This window comes from Rhinichthys klamathensis, unplaced genomic scaffold, assembly GCF_029890125.1.
Source record: "Rhinichthys klamathensis goyatoka isolate OS25496 unplaced genomic scaffold, OSU_Roscu_1.1 h1tg000467l_1, whole genome shotgun sequence".
Lineage (NCBI taxonomy): Eukaryota > Metazoa > Chordata > Actinopteri > Cypriniformes > Leuciscidae > Rhinichthys > Rhinichthys klamathensis.
In genome coordinates, this window is record NW_026606956.1 from 997,133 (window position 1) to 1,020,656 (window position 23,524).

Below are 23,524 nucleotides of genomic sequence, written 5' to 3' on the forward strand. Positions count from 1 at the left end.
GCACTAGTTCTTCTTGGCAAAGGGAGGGGTTGGTTTATGTGGAGCGAGCAACTGAGTAAATAAATGCGGAGGCAATCATGCTTATGCTTATAGCCCATTTGCATGTAGAAGCGCGGATTCGCTCTCTCACTTGGAAAAAGTGAGAGAACGGTGTCATAGAGTTGTTTTAAATACTTCAATTTTCTTAAATGCCCAACATAGTTTAAAAGAATTCGGATCTTCTCGGGTCCATTTGGAAAAAGCATATTTATTTTAAATTACCCGAGACCCGAGGCCACTAATACCGAACCCGACCCGTGTCCGAGACACTCGTCGGAGTTTTGGATCCAAGTGGACCTGTGAAGACCTCTAGCCAGAGCCCGCTGATCCTGCGCCAGAGCCCGCTGATCCTGCGCCAGAGCCCGCTGATCCTGCGCCAGAGCCCGCTGATCCTGCGCCAGAGCCCGCTGATCCTGCGCCAGAGCCCGCTGATCCTGCGCCAGAGCCCGCTTCACAGCTGGTCCTGCCCAGCTCAAAGCCCTCTTCACAGCTGGTCCTGCCCAGCTCAAAGCCCTCTTCACAGCTGGTCCTGCCCAGCTCAAAGCCCTTTTCGCCGCTGGTTCCGTCCAGCTCAGAGCTTCCTTCGCCGCTGGTCCCGTCCAGTCCAGAGCTTCCTTCACCGCTGGTCCCGTCCAGCCCAGAGCTTCCTTCACCGCTGGTCCCGTCCAGCACAGAGACTGTTCACGTCACACCTGCCGAGCAAGAGGCTGTTCACGTTACTCCTGTCCAGCCAGAGACGGTTCACGCCACGTATGCGCCGCCTGAGCCCACAGCGGTTATGGCCACCGCCATGCCTGAGTCCTCATGGACTGTGACGCTGGCCATTGTGGCCGCTGCCATGTGGTGTGAGTGGGCTGCGCACACACTCGTTCCTAAGCCGGTGTCTGTTCCCGTTCCTGAGCCGGTGTCTGTTCCTGAACCGGTGTCTGTTCCTGAACCGGTGTCAGTTCTCCCCAAGAAAATTTTTTTGGGGGGGGGGGGGGGCTATCCGTCACCGTTGTGGCCGCCCGAAGGGTCCTCACCACCGTGGCCGCCCGAGGGTCCAACAGCTCCGCCCTGGACGCCCGAGGGTTCGTCTGCTCCGCCGTGGCCACGTCCTGCTCCGCCCTGGCCACGCCCATGTCCTGCTCCGCCCTGGCCGCCTGTACGTCCTACTCCACCACGGCCACCTGCTCGTCCTGCTCCGCCTGGACCATCCTGGAGTCCATCCAGTTGCACCCGGTCCACCTTCCCGTCACGGACTCCAGGATGCCCACCCCCATAACAGGGGGGAGTTATGTCACATTCACCTCCTTCATTTGTGTCTTCACCTCCTTCATCTGTGTCTTCACTACACTTCCCAGCATTCCCGGTCATCATCACCTGCACCTGCACCTCATCATCCTCATCATGATCACCGTCACCTGTGTCCCATCACCAGCATGGACTATAAAACACTCACTCTCCCTGCAGTCACTGTCTGGTATCGTCTATACATGACTCACAGACTCTCCGTCAACCTACCTGCTACTTATGCCGAGTTCAGACTGCACGATTTTAGCCACGATTTTGGCTCGCCGACAGGTTTTGAGAAATCGCCGACAAATGCCCGAAATCACAGGCAAATCGGTGCTCGTTCACGCGAGTGACAATCACGCAGTCACGAGTCGCCGACGCCCGTGAGATATTTGGCATGCTAAATATCTGGACCTGTCGGCGATTCACAATCCTGCTGTGTGAAAAGTGTTTTGACTGAAAACTACATCGGCGATGACCGACAGCCAGTGAGAGAGCAAGATACAGGACAGCAGGCTGTTCGGGGAGGAGTTATAGACCAGAATACCAGTATTTTAATAGAAAGGCCTATATTTAAAATTATATCAAACAGAAACAAAGCACAAACATTTGCATGACCAGCAGCAACAGCAGGACATTTACAAAATTATTTATTTACCCCCAACTCTCTTTGCAAAACACAGTCCTTGCTCCCCTCGTCTTCCCAACCATTTCCTGCATAAACTGTTTATTTATTTGTCCATTTTCACTACAAGTCAGTGCACAGCCAATTTGGATCGCAATCTTCTTGCAGGCTATCATTTTTAATAACAAATTCAGTGTCGCGCGAGAACTCCGGTCTCACGCACGCGTGATCTTCCGTTATTTCCTTATCACTTCTCGCGTTTGTTTGGTTGTGAAACGTAGTTTGGGGACCAGGCAGAAGTTGTCGGCAATTCTTTCTTTTGTAAAGTCATGCAGTGTGAAACCTCCTGTCGCCGATCCATTGTGCTGTGTGAACACAGCAGCAACTGAATGTTACCCCAGATAGTCATGCAGTGTGAAAACAACAGTGACCACTGATCTGTATAGAAAGACTGATCATTATACAGATCAGTGACAGTGACCCGATTATTTTGAAAATCGTGCAGTCTGAACTCGGCATTACCTGCTTCCCGATCATCCTGAGTCCATTCATCCATCTATCCATCCATTCATCTTCGGTGTGACTGCTACCTATCCTTCTGCAAGAGAGCAAAGAGGACATTATCCATCCAGCTAAGACTGTTTCATGTTTCAACATCTTTCTAATCCTAACCTGTAATCTCCGACTGAATTACCATCTGCACAAATACACTTTACAAACTTACCATTCCGTCTGTTCGTTCTGTGAGCCCTGACAGGTTTACTGTGGTTTAAATTATTTATCATATTTTGTTGATTTAAAATCATTGTACTGTATACATGTAGCAGAAAAGTCTATTATAAGCTGTGTTATGGCAGGTTCCCATTGGCCCCGTTTCCTGCGTTTTCAGTGATCCGATCACAAGTGGTCGCTATTTCTTATAGCACCGCTATTTCTTACAGCACCGCTATTTGGGCATGTCACAAAAGTCTGAAACACTTTGTTTACTGAACTGAACTGTATATTTTTTTCCCCTTGAATGAATGAATGAGGCATTTATATAGCGCTTTCATATGTGGCTACTGTACACCCAAAGCTCTTTACAATCATATCAGGGGATCTCTCCTCCGCTTGGCAATAATGGTGGAAATGAAAAGGGTTTTCTTTGTAGTCAAGACTTCAAGGCATCTTGAGCTTGTTTTGCCCACAGGCCTTCTTTTTGCCATTTAACCAAAAACTCATTAAAAAAACCCCAGATGATTATGGAACTGGAAATGCTAGAATGCTAATTCTTTTCCAGGTTTTGGCCTACAAAAATGCATCATCCCTTCACCACTCTATTCGAAGGCTCCTTCAAATGGGTCCTTCGATTCCCGTGCAATGAAGGATACAATAGTTTGATCGTGCCAGTGACAACAGGATTTTTTTGAAAGAAATTGCCGAATTACACTTTTAAACGTAAGTATTGGGTTTCAACTTACTCAAAAATCGAATGACACAAATGTAAAAATAAACTTTAAAGCAGTTCAAATGTTGATCTTACTAAGAACTTCGTGGACTTGCAAAAAGCGTTTGATACTTTAGACCACGAAATATTATTGATTAAATTATATAAATATGGTATTAGAGGTATAGCTCATCAGTGGGTCAAAAGTTATTTAAAAGACAGAGAGCAGTTTGTTGAAATCAATAGCATAAAATCAAGAAATTGTCCAATAAATTGTGGTGTACCCCAGGGATCGGTACTAGGTCCAGTACTTTTTCTTCTTTATGTGAATGATATAGTAAATGTTTCTAAGTTACTAAAATGTATTTTGTTTGCGGATGATACTACTTTTTTTTATGCTGGCAAAAATATAAATGAGGTATTACAAGTTGTAGAGTACGAATTTGGGAAAATTATAAGATGGTTTAACGCCAATAGACTGTCTTTAAATATCAGTAAGACAAAATGTATGACTTTTGGTTGTATAAATGTGGATTTAAATGCAGCATTGACAGTACAAGGAGTACAGATTGCAAGGACTCATGAATTTAAGTTTTTAGGTGTTCTTATCGATGAACAGTTGACATGGAAATTCTATATTGACTATGTTAAATCTAAGGTATCCCAAATTATAGCTGTGTTACATAAAGTAAACGAATCTGTTAATAAATCTGCCTTAATTTTGTTATATAATTCATTGATTGTTCCACATCTGACCTATTGTGTTGAGGCATAGGGAAGTGCAAACAAGACTTATATAGAACCTGTCTTTAAATTACAAAAACGTGTCATTCGCGTTGTAAATGGAAGCGAATATAGGGCCCACACAAATTCTATATTTATAAAGTTAAAAACTTTAAAATTTAACGACTTATTAGAATATAGTCTTCTAAAAAATAATGTATAAAGCTCATTTGAAAACATTACCTGAAAAATTGCAAAATAGATTCATCAAGAGAGTTAATTTAATTTAAGAGGAACTGAAGTCTTTCAGAAACCTGAGTTTAGAACAAAATTAAAGGAAAGATGTGTCTCAATACAGGGTGTCAGTCTGTGGAACAATCTAAATAGTGAAATTAAAACTTCAATATCATTTTATGTTTTTAAGAAGAGTGTAAAAGCATTACTAATAGAAAAATATAATGCATCTATTTAGTAGGAAAATGTGATAATTGATTTATGACTTTGCATAGGTGCTGCAAAGCAGATGTGTGTTGTAAGTGTACCTCCTTGGAATTGTAATTTGATTTGTGTTGATAAGGGGCAGATATTATACATTTATCTTCTTTTTGCTCCTTTTCATTTCTTTTCAAAAGAATGAAATAAAAAATATGAATGAATGAATGAAGTATAGTTTATACTCTTAATTATATACAGAAATGGACCATGGTGAACATATTTAGTGAACACTGTTTTTTTTTCAGACAGTTTAATATAACTTTCAAAAAAGTGCAGTACAAACGTTACAGTCACTCATCAATGGCAGCTGTCACAATTGCTATTAACAATGCTCATTCAGACCTTCGTGGCCTTCGAATAATTTAAGTCTGTGCCCTTTTGAAGGATACAGCCTCTGAATCGGGACTCAGCTAACTCCTTGTTCCCAAGTCAAAGATTTGTTTAAAATGAACAAATCAGTCATGATCGACCCAGTACTAATAGCAACTACAGGTTGGTATTAGCAACTTTTAAATAGTTACTACAATAAAAAATATTTAGCTAGAATAAAATATTAGTTATATACCTTAATTAAAACGAGAACACGTTGTCTGGACCTGTTTACGTGTAAACAATAATACACATGTAAAAATAATAATAATACACATAAAAATAAAGTACATAATAATAATAATAATACAGTTTTCAAATATTTTGTGGCACTGGGCGGCACATACATGAATTAAAAATAACCTTTTTTTCTTATTGCAATGGAAGCTTTCAAATAAAGAAACCTTTCCCCAACCTTCCTTATTGATGTTAGTGAAATTCAAAATTGTCGCATCACTATTTCATTTTACAGTATGTTGAATAGGCTATGAGGTTATAGTTATACAATAGATCTGCTTCTGCAAATGGACCCCAAAAGTGTGAGCATGTAAATATATATTATTTTTTAACAAAAGTATAGTGAAAACCTTAATTACATTTCTTTCAAGCATGCTCTGTCATCAATGATGTTAAAACGTTGATCATGCAAACATTGCTTTATAAAATAGTAGTGTCTTTCTTTAAATGTAGATTGATTGTCATTGAGATCAAGACTGAGTGAGTGCAACTGAAGGTGTGTTCTGGGCTCATAATAGCACTTTATATTATATATACTTATACCCCTTCAAACAGTGCATCAAGATCGTGTTTCTCACAACGTTGGGGAGTATCCGGCCGTCAATGTATTGCGTGGCACAGATGAAATTAGAGTAAATGCGACTGGAGTTCTCCTTGCTAACTGCTTTCTGTATACACTCACCGGCCACTTTATTAGGTACCCCATGCTAGTAACGGGTTGGACCCCCTTTTGCCTTCAGAACTGCCTCAATTCTTTGTGGCATAGATTCAACAAGGTGCTGGAAGCATTCCTCAGGGAGTTTGGTCCATATTGACATGATGGCATCACACAGTTGCCGCAGATTTGTCGGCTGCACATCCATGATGCGAATCTCCCGTTCCACCACATCCCAAAGATGCTCTATTGGGTTGAGATCTGGTGACTGTGGAGGCCATTTTAGTACAGTGAACTCATTGTCATGTTCAAGAAACCAATTTGAAATGATTAGAGCTTTGTGACATGGTGGAAGTAGCCATCAGAGGATGGGTACATGGTGGCCATAAAGGGATGGACATGGTCAGAAACAATGCTCAGGTAGGCCGTGGCATTTAAACGATGCCCAATTGGCACTAAGGGGCCTAAAGTGTGCCAGGAAAACATCCCCCACACCATTACACCACCACCACCAGCCTGCACAGTGGTAACAAGGCATGATGGTTCCATGTTCTCATTCTGTTTACGGCAAATTCTGACTCTAACATCTGAATGTCTCAACAGAAATCGAGATTCATCAGACCAGGCAACATTTTTCCAGTCTTCAACTGTTCAATTTTGGTGAGCTCTTGCAAATTGTAGCCTCTTTTTCCTATTTGTAGTGGAGATGAGTGGTACCCGGTGGAGTCTTCTGCTGTTGTAGCCCATCCGCCTCAAGGTTGTGCGTGTTGTGGCTTCACAAATGCTTTGCTGCATACCTCGGTTGTAACGAGTGGTTATTTCAGTCACTGTTGCCCTTCTATCAGCTCGAACCAGTCTGGCCATTCTCCTCTGACCTCTGGCATCAACAAGGCATTTCCGCCCACAGAACTGCCGCTCACTGGATGTTTTTTCTTTTTCGGACCATTCTCTGTAAACCCTAGAGATGGTTGTGCGTGAAAATCCCAGTAGATTAGCAGTTTCTGAAATACTCAGACCAGCCCTTCTGGCACCAACAATCATGCCACGTTCAAAGTCACTCAAATCACCTTTCTTCCCCATAATGATGCTCGGTTTGAACTGCAGGAGATTGTCTTGACCATGTCTACATGCCTAAATGCACTGAGTTGCCGCCATGTGATTGGCTGCTTAGAAATTAAGTGTTAACGAGCAGTTGGACAGGTGTACCTAATAAAGTGGCCGGTGAGTGTATATAACTCTCTGATGAACTGCTTGGCATCTTGATCGTCCCGAGTCCCGACGTTTGCCTGAAGGTGGCGCCGACCCACAAATGAGGGTAAAGGAAGAGTGAATCAGGTACAACAAAGAAAATAGATCACACAGATAATGCTGCCTTTCCTTTCAATTTAATGTGCACCAAAATACCTTCAAATTCAGGAAAATATGTTGCTAAATCCAAGAACTGAATCTTCTCGGCCAAGATGTCCATTTTGTTCAGGAACAGGATGACAGAGGAATGAGCTAACCATGTTGAGTGGATGGTCGTGTAGAAAAGTGACAAGCTCTCTTCCATACGGTTCTGTAGCCAAAGAGAGGAAGAGTACACAGATTAACAGATGTATTACACAGGAAGGACAGGAGGCATATGAGAACCAACTGACAAGAGGTAATAGAGTGCAACATTGCCCTTTTTCAGCAGCACTGGTTCCAGAAGTGTTTGTTTTTTTCATTCATTTTTCCCAAAGGGATTTTAAAATAGTCATTGTTAAAGAGTTATAAGCCATGAACCAAGCCAACCTGTAGTGAAGTGAATCACAACATGATCTTTGATCTAAAGGAAAAAAAGTTTTTGAAAATTGGACCAAAATACAAAGGTACAAGACTGTGTAGGCTACTTAACTGTTTTTGTGAGGAAAAGAACTACAATCCCATCAAGCATTGCAAACAGCATAGTAGAATTAAAAATGATGGAGAAATATAAAACTACTCATTTACAAATGTTGATTATATTTAAAAAACAATACATTTTAAATGTATTGTAAAATATGCATATATATAAGCATTTAAAGTCCTCATGAAATCAAAATTGACAATATTTACTTTGTTAGCACACATTACTGGTCTTAAGGTGAATAATTAAAACAAAGTTTGTCATAGTAATCTTTAATCAAAATCTGAAAAGTTACTTCCGGTCTGGAACGGCATTCCTTTTTCAAAGATGTCCGTGTGACAGCTTGGGTTGAAAACGCTTGACCACTTCCCTCCAACCGTAAGTCTGCTATTCAAAATCAATTTCCTTATGCAGAAAATGAATGGAGTTTTTATTTTCGGAACCTGACTGTTATAGTATGCTAGTATGTTATTCACAATTCAGAGTGTGACTATTTTTGGAATGGAATACTAGTGTACTGATTGCTGAATACTTTTTTTTAATAAATAGTAGGATTGCCACCTCATTACATGTGAATTATGGTCTTAATTTTTGGTTAGCACACAGCATTATGGGATAAGTAGTTGGTCATCTGGGTATTTTATAGTTTATTTTTAAGTTTACCCCAATGGCCAGCTATATTTGCCAAATTGTGAAGTGTACACAATGCAATACACTCAACTTGAAATTTGACTAATAAAATTATCTTTATTTGATCAGAATTTCGAAATGCCATTGTCAATGGGAGAAAGAGCAACTGCCGTTAGAAGCTCCGGTGGCCATAGAAATAACCAGTGTCCTGAGACTCACACTTAGGACTGCACATGCAATGCGCTGGACCAACTTGAAATATACGCTGGCTGTTTCTCAGTCGGAAGGATGCGTCCTAGTAAGGCTGCATATCTCGGCTGCCACGTCGTCAAGCTCCGTCAAAGGATGTCTCAATTTAAAGGATCCTGCGTCCTGAATTTAGCCTATTTTGAAGGATGCATCAAGTCTATCCATCACATCCTCCAAACACCCACAATCCTTTGCACACATTCCAATTCACAAAAAAAGAATTAGCAGAGAATGAATGGACACTGTTCAATTTCACAACATAATGCAAGACAAAAAAAATATTTTGGAGATAAAGCCATTGTTTTGTTTTGTTGTAAATTAATCACATAATGCTAAACTGCAAAATGTAAACCGCTGGGAGACCACAGAAGCACCTGCTATTTGAGCATAAGAAACAACATTTATGGGAAAGTTCACGTTTAATTTTGTTGCTGATTTGAAATGTTATTTAAATGTGAGTGTGGCTGAAATAGATTCCCGGAAGCTTTGGAAAATATGGCTGCCGGATAAACTGACTTTCCTTGGGGAAGGAGATAAAAACATACTATCTGGTTATTCTCCTCCAGAAATTGGTCAGACTCGCAGAGGGAGGCTAGAAATATGACTGATGTCACATTCTCAAAGCAATGGATCCACTTCCTTATCTCTCCCCTCTGACCACCGACATCTACAATCCTGAAAAGACAGACAAACCAGAAATCAAGTTTAGTCATCTCATCCGCTTTATTATTTGATCTGCTGCGGTTCATTCATACCAGACCTGGATTTGACCGTAAATTTAGGTAGAGGCAGATTCTGGGTCTTAGCCCTAGTTTATGAGTGTGGCGCTCTAATGATTGACAGGCAAGCATAGAATGTTATCTTGTCTTAATGTAGTATTTATTGCCTCTGAATATTGGAAAAGGAAGTAATTTCTATTCTCAGAACAAACTTAAAACAAACACAACAGAACTATATAATCAGGGATGCACATAACTGGTAACTCAATTCATTCACGCCCTTGCATGATCCTCACTGGACTTTAGAGCACTATTGACTTGGCCCTTTTGTTGAGCAGCTCATCGTTTACTGTGGGCGTGGTAGAGGAGGAGGAGGAGCTCCGTGAACCCACCATATCCCCTCCTGCCGAGCCTGAGCTTTACGTCAGTCCTGCCAAGCCTGAGCTTCACGTCACTTCTGCCGATCCAGAGACTGTTCGCCTCACGTCTGCCGATCCAGAGACCGTTCGCATCACTTCCGCCGAGCCAGTGTCTCCGGACAAGATGGCCACCGCCGAGCCAGTGGTTGCGTTCGGAATCGCATACTCAATGAGTAGGTACTTAATTTCAATGAGTACTTACTTAACGAGCGCTAAAAGAGTAGGTACTTTATAGCCAAATCTCGTTGAGTATGAATGCGATCCGAACATCATCTGCCATGTTGACGTTATCATGTGACCTACGACGCGTTATCATAAGCGCAACAACTTAAAAGATGAACGACACGTTTAATTCATCTATCTGTAAATATCTAGATATTGATGAAACTATCTCATCTTGTGGTATTGTTGAAGAAACAGCTGCCAATTTATTTTGTGAATACATTTAGGGTTGATTTAAGTTGTTATATTTTAAACCCTACTAATGTGACCCACAGTTTTATCCTTATAACGATATATTTTTTTTAAGAAACCCCAAAATCGTCATCTCTTGAATATGTCGTTAATTTCTTTATTTTATACCCAAAAAGTTTCTCCTTTAAGTTTTCCTCTTCTCTTGATGAATTTACCTCTCGTTTCATCCCTTAGACTTATAACAACAAAACAATTTTTAATGTATTATGAAGAACTATTTAAAGATATTTAGCCTTGTTATTGTTCTTTTTTCCTGTGTATAAATATCATATGATGTACACAAACCAATGATCTTTATGTTTTCTGTTTTGTCATTATGATTGTTCATTGTTAGATACAACTGTGGTATCTTTCCATGATCCTTATGTAATAAGTTTATAAGTTTAAATTATATGAGCGACAGGTGCACTAACACTTCATAACATCAGTAACTCGACAGCACAACCTAGAACAGTTCCCTTTCGAGAGGTCTCTCCTATTGCGTAAGTAGCTTACGCTATGGGAAAACTCCTTTTCTCGAGAAATATTGAAGTCTTTATGTAAAACGCATTGCAGCTGCACAGCATACAGCAGTGAGCGAGGCAGCTCGGTCATTGGCTGTGCTGCGGCAACTGCACGAACCTATGACGGGGCGACTCTGAACACGCTTCCAATGAGCGTGCTTCACGCCCGGGCGCGTCAGAGCCCGCCAAGATGGGCGTGGCCAAGGGCTATATATTGGGCGCCCCGTCGTCTGAGTTCTTTAGATTTAATCTCCTTCAGCAAAGACCATTCTCTTCGCTGGATCCTCCGGATTTTTGGAGTCTTTTCGCCGCCGCCGTCGACAAGCCTACAGCAGGACTGCTACGAGGACGCCGGCGCCTTCAGCCGCCTTCGAACGCCTTCTGCTAAGCCATCCGGCGCGCATCACCTCATATCCTTTACAAGCTAAAATCAAGTGTTCGCTCCCGTGACACTTTTCTAAAAGAGCAAATTTAGGCGTTGTTTCAAATGCCTTCCTGCGCCTCGTGTCGAGGCCTTCTTCCGGACGGGGATCGTCACATTATCTGCACTCGCTGCCTGGGTCCGGACCACGCAGAGGCTGCCCTTACTCGAGGCGGATGCCCCGAGTGCGACTCCCTGGGCCTCACCGAGCTGCGCGCCCGCTTCGCCGCTTTCGCCGCGAAAGAGCCTACCACCACCGTGCTACCATCCCCTCTAGTTGAGCCGCGCAAGAAAAAGCGCCGCTCACAGAGGCCGCCAGAGCGCGCGGATTGCAGTGACGTCACGCCGGGCCAATCCCCGCGTGCTTCACCACCACCCGAGGACTCCCCGCCACCAGTTCAGTTCACGCAGGCGGACCAGCACCCCTCCAGCGGAGCGATGGGTCTCGTCTCGTTTGGCGCGTCAGGGGATGACGACGATAAGGATGACAGCCTTTCCTTTGATGCTGCGTCCGACGACTGGCCGGGCTCGTCCTTCGACCCCGCGCCATCGACGTTAGCGGGCACGAGTGTGGGCTCCAGCATGGACTCGGAGATTGTCCGCATCCTGTCCAAGGCCGTGGAAGACCTCGGGCTCGATTGGTCTTCCCCGGAAGAACCCGCCCGCAGCCGACTGGACGAGTGGTTCCTGCAGGGGCGCCGGCAGGCCCCTCGGCAAAGGCCCTCCCCTTTCTTCCCGGAAGTTCACGACGAACTCACGAAGTCGTGGAAAGCCCCTCACTCTGCTCGCCTGAAGCCTTCTTTCTCTTCGTTGCTCTCCTCTGTGGACGGCGCGAAAGAAAGAGGCTACGAGGGAACTCCGCCCCTCGAGGAGGCTGTGGCCAACCACCTGTGCCCACCCTCCACCGCTGGATGGAAAGCCAAAGCTTCTCATCCCTCGAAGCCCTGCTGATCTACCTCAGCTCTCGCCGGTCGCGCATACGCCGCCGCCGGCCAAGCTGCGTCAGCGCTTCACTCCATGGCTGTCCTCCAAGTGTTTCAAAAGCCGCCTCAGCAGCAGCGAGCCAAGACGGCACCTCCCGTCTCTCAGCCCAGACCTGAAACTGACTTCCGACGCCGCTCGCGCTCCGCCAACAGGAGGCAACCGCCCGAGCGATGGGGACCTCGGCCCAAAATTGTGCTGAACCCGGAGCCTCGTAAGTCTTCCTAGCTATAGGGAGAAAAAGAGAGAGCGCGTGTCTCGCAAAAGCCGGACCACTCTCTCCAAAACGTTTAAAGCATTACCCAGTCCCCTTACAGGCGGCTGGAAATGTCTGTACAGCAGCCAATGGGCCAGCCGCACAGCTCGCTCACCTACAAACAAACGCCGTTTTAACGGCGACACACAGAAATCACATAAAGAGCCATTTTCTGCTTGTGTCATTAAGGGGTCAGGTGTCCACACTAAAGTGCGCATTCCCACATATCAAAACTGTCAAAGCAGTGCCAAATGCTTCCCCAGCTCAGGCTGGACGCCCCATAAATGTAGATTGTGTGCCCACTGTCATGTATGCACCACTACACATAAGCATTGTTCCCACAGTTATAATTCTATCAGGGTAGCGCGTGCCACGAGCGGGAAGTTTTATGAAAGTGGCGCGCGTGCCTACCACAGTCTATGCACCCCCACCCATAAGCACTGTCCATACAGTCTTAAACATTTCTCCAATTCACGCTGTGAGCATTACGGATGTGGCTAGCGTGCCTGTAATCTCACTCGCACCCCTGCACTCGGCACTCAACAAAGCTGCTCAGCGCGCGCCCGCGCCTCTGAGAGCTGTAAGCTCAGCATTAGCACAGGGCGATTCGCCGGCGGGAGCCATACGTCACTGCGACACGCCCCCAGCCAGCATTCAGCCCATATCTGTGCGAGCGAAAGCTTGGGAAAATATCCCCGACATGCCGAAATGGGTTTTGAACATGATAAAACACGGTTACTCGCTTCAATTCGCTCGCAGACCACCCCGCTTCTCAGCGGTGGTCGAGACGAAAGTGAGAAAAGATGTTTCACATGTTCTGACCCGCGAGGCGGGTTTTTACAGCCGCTATTTTCTCGTCCCGAAGAAGGATGGTGGTCTCCGCCCCATCCTAGATCTCAGACATCTGAACAAAGCTTTAATGATTCGCTCGTTCAGAACGTTGACAACCAAACATATCCTCGCGCAAGTTCGCCCGGGGGATTGGTTTCTATCAGTGGATCTGAAAGATGCTTACTTTCATATTCCGATAGCGCCTCATCACAGGCCATTTCTGAGATTCGCTTTCGAGGGACAGTCATACCAGTGCACAGTACTACCATTCGGCCTATCTCTGGCACCCCGTACATTCACGAAATGTATGGATGCAGCACTCTCCCCCCTGAGACAGCGGGTAGTGCGAATACTGAATTATCTCGACGATTGGCTAGTCCTAGCACAATCAGAGAGTCAGTTAATGACACACAGGTCTTGGATTATCAGCCATCTAGAATGCCTGGGTCTAAGAATCAATTTTGCAAAGAGCATGCTATCCCCCAGCCAGAATATTTCTTTTCTGGGAATAGTGCTAGACTCAGTGCAGATGACGGCGAGCCTCTCATCAGAGCGCGCGCTCACTATTCGGCGCCTTGCAACATCGTTCAGAGCGGGCGCGTGCGCCCCCGTCAAGCGTTTTCAAAGGATGCTCAGTCTCATGGCCTCGGCATCAGCTGTACTCCAGCTAGGATTGTTGCACATGCGTCCTCTCCAACGCTGGCTCAAAAGCCGTGTCCCCACTCACGCGTGGCGCTTGGGCCACTTTTTAATCAGAGCGAATCACGGCTGCATAAAAGCCCTGACGCCCTGGAAAGCTGCCGACTGGTATCAGTCCGGTGTGAGTTTGGGCGTGAACACAAGGAGAAAAATGATCACAACAGATGCCTCCAAAATAGGTTGGGGGGCCCTTTACGAGGGCAGGCCTGTCTCCGGCTTGTGGTCAAACCCGGAGAAGCGCCTACATATAAACTGTCTGGAATTGAAAGCGGTCGCTTTGGCTCTCAGAGCCCTGCTTCCGTACCTGAAAGACGAACACGTCCTGGTCCGAACGGACAACATGACGGTAGTCTCATATATAAATCGCCAGGGTGGACTCAGGTCGAGCTCCCTGCACTCGATGGCCAGGGAACTCATCCTATGGTCCCAGTGCAACCTGCGCTCCCTGAGAGCAGCGCATGTGCCAGGTGTCCTGAACCAGGGAGCGGACATGCTGTCCAGAGACAAAGTTCTCCCAGGAGAATGGTCTCTCCACCCCCTGACGATTCAGTGGTTATGGCAAACCTTTGGCAGAGCAGAGGTCGACCTCTTTGCCTCCAAGGAAAATGCGCACTGCCCTCTCTTCTTTTCAAAGAGCACAGACGCGCTCGCCCAAATCTGGCCGAGCCGCCCATTGTATGCCTTCCCCCCGATCGAGATGCTACCTCAGGTCATCTGTCGGATCAAGGAGGAGAAATGTGCAGTGCTCCTGGTAGCCCCACTCTGGAAGAACCAGACGTGGTTTCCAGAACTGATGCAGATGATGCAATCTGCCCCATGGCCAATTCCGCTGAGGCTAGACCTCCTCAGGCAGGCCAACGGGATGATCCTCCATCCCCGCCCCGATCTGTGGGCCCTCCATGCATGGCCCCTCAACGGGTTCCCGGGAACCTCCCCAGTGGAGTGTTGAGAACCATCACTGATGCGCTTATATGCCCAGAAATGGAAGGTGTTCAGTGACTGGTGTAAATCCAGGAACCTGAATCCTGAGACATGCGAGGTACCGAGCGTGCTCGCTTTCTTACAAGAGCTGTTGGAGGCAGGCCGCACCCCCTCCACGCTCAAAGTATATGTGGCTGCCATAGCGGCGTCACACGATCCTGTAGAAGGACGCACACTAGGGAAAAACTACCTAGTTGTTAGTTTCCTGAGAGGCGCCAGGAGGATAAATCCCCCACGCCCCCCTTCAGTGCCGATCTGGGACCTGGCCACGGTCCTGGATGCACTCAAGAGTGCCCCGTTCGAACCTCTCCGAACTGTGCACCTTAAACAGCTCTCGCTCAAAACTGCTCTCTTGCTGGCTCTCGCCTCAGTCAAGAGAGTGGGCGACCTGCACGCGCTGTCATCAAGCGCTGCCTGCCTGGAATTTGGACCTAACGACAGCAGAGTTGTCCTTAGGCCAAAACACGGGTATATTCCTAAGGTGCTCTCTACACCCTTCAGAGCACAGGTGATATCTCTGGCCGCGCTGTCGTCTCCAGCAGACGAAAGCGACGCTAATTTACTCTGCCCAGTCAGGGCGCTCAGAGTATATTTGGAACGTTCTGCCCAGTTCAGACAGACAGAGCAATTGTTCGTATGCTTTGGCGGCCGCACCAAAGGTCTCGCTGTTTCAAAGCAGAGAATATCGCGCTGGATAGTTGATGCTATAGCGCTGGCTTATGAAGCCAAGGGCCTTCAGTGCCCCTTGGGCATCAGAGCTCACTCTACGAGAGGCATGGCCTCCTCGTGGGCGTGGTCGAGTGGGATACCCGTTCAAGATATTTGTGCGGCAGCAGGCTGGGCCTCACCGTCAACATTTATCAGGTTTTATAACCTACAGGTCCCCTCATTGCATTCCAACATACTGTCGGTCTAACTATGTATAGGCTGGAGTGTGTATATGCTGAGCATTATCTCCTCCCTTATAGGGTCCGTCTCTGACTGACTTAGAGGGTTTTTTATGCATATCAGTTCATAAAAATGTGCTTGTTTGTTTTCCACTGGACGCCCATTGGGCCGTTCTACATTGTCCCTTATAAAGCCCGCCTTCGGCCGGCTCGTTGGATATTTACTTTGCTTAAAGGCTCAGGCATCTGCCTCTGGCTTAATAGAGCGAAGTCAGCACGCACGGCGCTTTACATGGTGTTCCCATAGCGTAAGCTACTTGCGCAATAGGAGAGACCTCTCGAAAGGGAACGACTCGGTTACTAACGTAACCTCGGTTCCCTGAGAGGAGGGAACGAGTATTGCGTAAGCTGCCGTCCTTGCGCTTGGTCAGTTCGCTTCAGTCGATTGAACCTAAAGAACTCAGACGACGGGGCGCCCAATATATAGCCCTTGGCCACGCCCATCTTGGCGGGCTCTGAAGCACGCTCATTGGAAGCGTGTTCAGAGTCGCCCCGTCATAGGTTCGTGCAGTTGCCGCAGCACAGCCAATGACCGAGCTGCCTTGCTCACTGCTGTATGCTGTGCAGCTGCAATGCGTTTTACATAAAGACTTCAATATTTCTCGAGAAAAGGAGTTTTCCCATAGCGTAAGCTACTTACGCAATACTCGTTCCCTCCTCTCAGGGAACCGAGGTTACGTTAGTAACCGAGTTGTTTTCCTCGGCGTTTGTAATGTCTGCACAAGGAGACGGGCCGCTGCTCGAAGATCTCCTTTGGAGAAAACTGTTGACTTTATACTCGAAAAATGTAAGTATCGCTCCTTAAAAATTAATATTAGGCTACCTCAGAATGAATTGCATTGTTAGCCCACCCCAAAACTTAAACAAAATAATATTAAAAGCTAACCAATACTTAATTATATTACTTTTTTATATACTAAAAATGATATAAGTTAATAAAACAAGCAAAATATAATTTGTTTTGTCATATGAGTTATGCATGAATACACGTGAACATCTCAATTGTCAGTCAAGCAATGAATTAATGCATACATTAAATAATTATATTTTATATACTGACAACAATAAGAAACGAGTAAATGAGTAAAAGAACAAATAAAAGTAACCATCACACAATAAACAAATGCATATACAATTCAACAACACATGAAACAAATCTTTATTCAAACTACAAGCATGTATTTACAGGCGCTGAACCCCACATACTGCCATCTCAACACAGCGGTTCCCATTCTGCGGCTTTACTCTGATGAATTCACCAGAGGTGACCGTGCCTTCATGCCGGAGCTTGTTGCTGCGCTGCGCTTCACAATCTGAGGCGATAAGGGCAGATGGAGAGATGGAGCGTCTCATCCACGGCACCGTTTCCAGGATTCAGCTCTGGACTGACACCAGTCTGAATAAAAACATGTTTAGTTACTTTATAGATTTGTTTATTTACCTTATTTACAGCACATTTGTCTAATGTCAACAGTGTTGACAACAGTGAATTAACGTTATCCTATAATAATGCCACACATCACTCAGATGTCTTTTTCATGTTGTGATGTGCTCATCTGCAATATGTCAATACTTACAATATTTTCCTTTCAGATGTAAATAGACATTTTAAATAAGCGTCTTTAAGATGTATGTAAATCCACTTTAGAGACGTTACGTGTGCTTAGAGCTCCCCTGTTAGCTAGCTATACAAAACATGTTTTTACAGCAAAATCACAACTATACTATACTGTCTAACTACTTTACACCTTCAACAGTTAAAACGTTTACTCTATAGTAGTTTAACACACAAGGAACCGTGTTTACTCACATTTGAAAACCCCGGCTTCGCTGATCTCCGTGATGTTTGATAATGACGTATGCTCTCGTGTGGCCTCCTGGGATAGAAGAGGATCCATCGGTTGAGCACTCAAAAATCGGGCCGGAAGCAGTAAGCCATCCGGGAACTTCTCCCCTACTCTTTTATGAATACTGATGTTTCGAACGTACTGCTTCCTTCATGTACTGTTTTCACCTACTATATAGTAGGAAAGTAGGCATATTCGAACGCACTTAAGTCTGAATCTCGCGATAATTAGCACATCACCCAGGTAATTCTCGCCTACTCTTTTATGATTCGTACATACTTTTCGCTCGCCTAATCTTTTTTTCCCCTACTATAGTAGGGAAGTATGCGATTCCGAACGCAGCCAGTGTCTCCGGACAAGATGGCCGCCGCCGAGCCAGTGTCTCCGGATAAGATGGCCGCCACCACGCTGTCTGTTCCTTTCCCCGAGCCAGTGTCTGTTCCTTTTCCCGAGCCGGTGTCTGTTCCCGTTCCCGAGCTGGTGTCTGTTCCTGCCCATAACCCTATGGGCAGGGGGAGGGCAGTGTGTCCCTTGATAGGACCATGGAGGCCACGCTGCTATGGCCTCCCGAACTGTCTGGACTGCCCTGGCCGCCTGAAGGGTCGTCTCCTCCCTGGCCGCCTGCTCCGCCCTGGTTGCCTGCACTGCCTGCTCCGCCCTGGCCTCCCGTCCTACCGCAGTCTCCAGGCCCTCTTCCGCTCCACGGGCCTGGCCCTCCATCCTCCGCTCCACCACCCTCCGGACTGTTTCCTGAGGAGCGTCTGGAATCCGCTCCTTAAGTGGGGGGCTATGTCATGATTCCTGTCTTGTGTGGACTTTTGTTATTTCCTGTTATGTAGTCCTTTGTAGTTTTTCTTGTTTATTAGTCTCTCCAGGTGTTTCTAATTAGCCCCGCCCCTTGTTATCTTGTTTAGCTTGTTTGCCTGTGTATTTGAACCTCTGTGCTTTAGCTGTTGTCGGTCGTTGTTGCTTGTAGCTGTCTCCATGTTCCTGTCTTGAGTTCCGTGTTCCTTTGTTTGCCCTGGATGACTTGTTTGTTTCATTAAAATAGTGCTTGCATTTGGATTCTCTCTCCGCTTCATTCCTGCCTCAACGTTACAATAGCAATCATAAGTGTGTTCATTAATTATTAGGGGTGCAATGGATGGCAGTTGATCAGTGATTTGTTCGGACCAGGCCCAACTGTTCGGCCTTGCATGTCATTTGCGGATTAACCGTTACGTTTAACCATCATAGAGTGACAGTTTATCATTTGGATGTGTTTTGTCTTGCCAATTTACACATTCAAACAATTTTAAACTCGAAAGAAGAGGGGAAAATTGGGACTCGCGCGCTGCACACCCGAAGCGTGCGCACGCAGAGAGAGAGAGAGAGTGGCCGATTTCAGACAACGATCAAACACTGAAATGATTCCTCTTTCGTGTTTACTTGTGCTTGAACGGACACATACACACAAAATTATGTCAAAATACCCGTCTCGTCAAGTATTCTCTCGGTTATGTCATAAGTGAACAGTTAAGAACGAAACCAGATGTGTGTCAGTATATTTGGTCCATGCATTCGGTCTTAAAGTGACAGCAGCATAATATTCCTGCTGATGTCTGTGCCATTAATGTTAATAAAATATTAAAAAATACAGTTTTAACAAAGATACACCTATATTTAATTTCTAAAGTGAACAGAGAGTGTTAAAGTGAGGAGAGTAGTCAGGAGGAAAGTGATGACGACAGTTTGTAGGATGTGCCGCGTAAAGTACCAAGCAGCATCTTCAGCTTCCTTGAGAACCAGACCAAAAAAGTTATGTGCACCCCTGTATATAAAGGCTATTCACATTAGCAAATTTAAACTAAAATATTTATGCTTATTTATTACTTAATTTGATATGCTAGTCCACATAGGAAGAACAGACATGCCAACTAGTTACTGATTGATGCAGACTTAAATACACATAGCTGAAGCGGATTGATCATCTTGGTCTAGAGCGAGGTTTACGTAAGGTGATGTGAAAATAAGCGGGGCAGTCTGAAATCTGACCCAATGTTTCTCAATTAAAGTGCACCGCAGTTCCATTTTTCTCCACAGATTTACATAGGAAAATTGTGGAGTGCTGTAGAGCTGGGGAGGGCTCCGAGACCGACTGCCCCGCTTAGTGTCATGATACATGCCTGCCGAATCCATGCGCTAAATTTTAATATATCCTGCTCACTTTAAAACAGACAAGAATCTGAAAAATATTTGTTGCAGAATGCTGAACACTTATTTAATTTATTAATGATTCAGTTTATATAGAGGTTTTGGATGAGTATTTTGGTGCCCTGCACCTGTCGTCTTCTGAAACACTGTCCTTTTAAATGCGAGCATAAGCTTGGTTGGTCATTGGCGTACCTCAGAGTGATCATTTCCATACTAACACACTCCTCTGTGATGCCGTTGGTGGGACATCGGACACGTAGAACATCTTGATTTGTAGGGATAAAGTCTTCGGCTGTGATGCGGTCCAAGTTACCAATAAAGTTTTAAAAACACATTTTTTATTATTATTAATAAAAAATAATAATGCAATAACATATATCACTTTGACTGAAAACCATGTGTGGCATAGAATTGCTGAAGGCATTATTTGCTTAACTAACTTGCATAACATTCATTTAGTAGCATCAGGAAAGGAGAAGACACATGCAGGAAGTCAGTTAAAGACTGGAATTGACAGGAATTGTCTTGAAAACACTTACTACTCAGTGGAGTCTAGTAACTGATACTCTCTGCGCCGTCCGTAGCAGATCTTAAAGCCTTGATCTTCCCATAGGTGACGAATAGCCTCTACGTAATTTCTCTGCAGCTGTGTTATCTGATGTATGTCCTGATCCTGGAACCACTGGGCATAAACCTACAGATATCACAGACTCATGAGACTGCAAATACATTACAGTACAACATTCAATCTTTATTAAATTAGTGCAAGCATGCAGATATTTTTTTACTGTTAGTGTATGTACAAATAATGTAATCATCTTTTAATATTTTTTAGAATAATTATTATTAGATTATTAATAATAATAAACATCAATATGATATATATATATATAAATGTATATACACTCACCTAAAGGATTATTAGGAACACCATACTAATACTGTGTTTGACCCCCTTTCGCCTTCAGAACTGCCTTAATTCTACGTGGCATTGATTCAACAAGGTGCTGAAAGCATTCTTTAGAAATGTTGGCCCATATTGGTAGGATAGCATCTTGCAGTTGATGGAGATTTGTGGGATGCACATCCAGGGCACGAAGCTCCCGTTCCACCACATCCCAAAGATGCTCTATTGGGTTGAGATCTGGTGACTGTGGGGGCCATTTTAGTACAGTGAACTCATTGTCATGTTCAAGAAACCAATTTGAAATGATTCGAGCTTTGTGACATGGTGCATTATCCTGCTGGAAGTAGCCATCAGAGGATGGGTACATGGTGGCCATAAAGGGATGGACATGGTCAGAAACAATGCTCAGGTAGGCCGTGGCATTTAAACGATGCCCAATTGGCACTAAGGGGCCTAAAGTGTGCCAAGAAAACATCCCCCACACCATTACACCACCACCACCACCACCAGCCTGCACAGTGGTAACAAGGCATGATGGTTCCATGTTTTCATTCTGTTTACGCCAAATTCTGACTCTACCATCTGAATGTCTCAACAGAAATCGAGACTCATCAGACCAGGCAACATTTTTCCAGTCTTCAACTGTCCAATTTTGGTGAGCTCTTGCAAATTGTAGCCTCTTTTTCCTATTTGTAGTGGAGATGAGTGGTACCCGGTGGGGTCTTCTGCTGTTGTAGCCCATCCGCCTCAAGGTTGTGCGTGTTGTGGCTTCACAAATGCTTTGCTGCATACCTCGGTTGTAACGAGTGGTTATTTCAGTCAAAGTTGCTCTTCTATCAGCTTGAATCAGTCGGCCCATTCTCCTCTGATCTCTAGCATCAACAACATTTTTGCCCACAGGACTGCCGCATACTGGATGTTTTTCCCTTTTCACACCATTCTTTGTAAACCCTAGAAATGGTTGTGCGTGAAAATCCCAGTAACTGAGCAGATTGTGAAATACTCAGACCGGCCCGTCTGGCACCAACAACCATGCCACGCTCAAAATTGCTTAAATCACCTTTCTTTCCCATTCTGACATTCAGTTTGGAGTTCAGGAGATGGTCTTGACCAGGACCACACCCCTAAATGCATTGACGAAACTGCCATGTGATTGGTTGATTAGATAATTGCATTAATGAGAAATTGAACAGGTGTTCCTAATAATCATTTAGGTGAGTGTATATACCACCAATATGATTGTTGATATAAAATGGCCCTCATGAATCTCCGGGCTCAACAGAAACACACTTGATCACCTCGTTCTCTGGGTTGGAGTAGGGAATCTTTAGCGTGTTCATGGCTTCTGTTATTGCACTCATAGCTTGGAAGATATTCTGGAAAACCAGTTTAGAGTAGCTACGCCTCTCGTCAGTTGAGAAGCCCTTGCCATGAAAAATCCTCATTTGCTTTGTAAACGTTGTCTTTCCACTTTCTCTCGTGCCTAAATGAAAGCAAAAAAAATAATGTGCTTCAGCATTGAAAACCTGCTAACTGCACACCTGAAAATAAATACGCTTAATAGTGGATTACATAACTTTACACTGCTCTAAAAATAGTCATTTGCCATTATGTGATAAGAATAATTGATGTCTTAATTGTGTATTAATTGAATTGTCTTTTCATAAAGCTCTTCATTGAGCTGTATGAAACCAGAAAATATGTCATAAATGTTCCTGCTTTAGTGTTAGGAAAGATGAAAAGCAAGTTGAAGATGACATGATGAACTATATTAGTTTTCAGAGTAATAAGAAAGGCAATTATGTAACAAAATGTTTCACTTTCACAGTAGCCTACTGCCTGTAACTACTATATACTGTATATACTGTATAACCTTGAGCATATTGAGCCTTTATTGAACATGAGACACCCGAGGGAAGGGGATCTGAAGTCATACATCCACAGTATGAGAAAAGTGAATTTAGTTTTGAGAGTCACAGGTCTATTCAGTTGATGATCACAGGTCATGAATGTCCCCTCAAAAGATAATGTAACAAACTTAAAATGCCATTTATCTGCATTGTGTCATAACATATAATGCTCTAAGTTTACCTTCCGTTTTAGAGACCAAAAAAATATTTCAAACTTTTTCCCTTCTTGTCTCTATGGGAGGAATCTTGTTGTGAGAAAGCAAAAATAAGCACACATGATCACTTCACATAAATGAGATTGTGTGGAAGTTTTAATGAAATTTCTGATAAAGGACTGACAGAATCATTTCACCCAATAAAAGCAATTTGACTTCTCTACGTTCACTTTTCCTCTGTTCCGCCAGGATGAGGTCGATTTACTTATTTTTGGCAGTGGCGTTCCTCTTTTTTTTAGACAAGCAACAGATGCAACATCCACAGTAGTAGTAATCCCCCATTTCTCCTTCAGAAATACAATAACTACAAAAAAAAAAACATCAATATTCAGCACTATTTTTAACACAATGTAGGAGATTTGTATTGTATTACTGCTACATGTAGTTTATAAAAGCCAAAAAGTAAGTCCTTCATTAAATGCCAATTCAGACAGTTTGGGTTTCTCGCAATAATGTGCAAGGAGCTGGAAAAGGAAAACCCGGAGAGGAGATTGATTACAGAATGCTTTGAGCGGGAGGTACAATGTAGACCCGTTCTACTCATTTATGCTGATCCACACCGGTTTTAGCGTTGCCAGGTGACACGCAAAGCCTTGACTTCATCTGGAACTTTTTTGTTGTTGAAGAA

The 23,524-nt window shown here is 44.4% G+C and overlaps 1 pseudogene; it reads right to left on the reverse strand.

Annotated features, from left to right (window-relative positions):
• Positions 1 to 780: 780 nt before the first annotated feature.
• Positions 781 to 23,178, reverse strand: LOC130071955 (guanine nucleotide-binding protein subunit alpha-14-like; annotated as a pseudogene).
• Between the last annotated feature and the right edge of the window lie 346 nt (positions 23,179 to 23,524).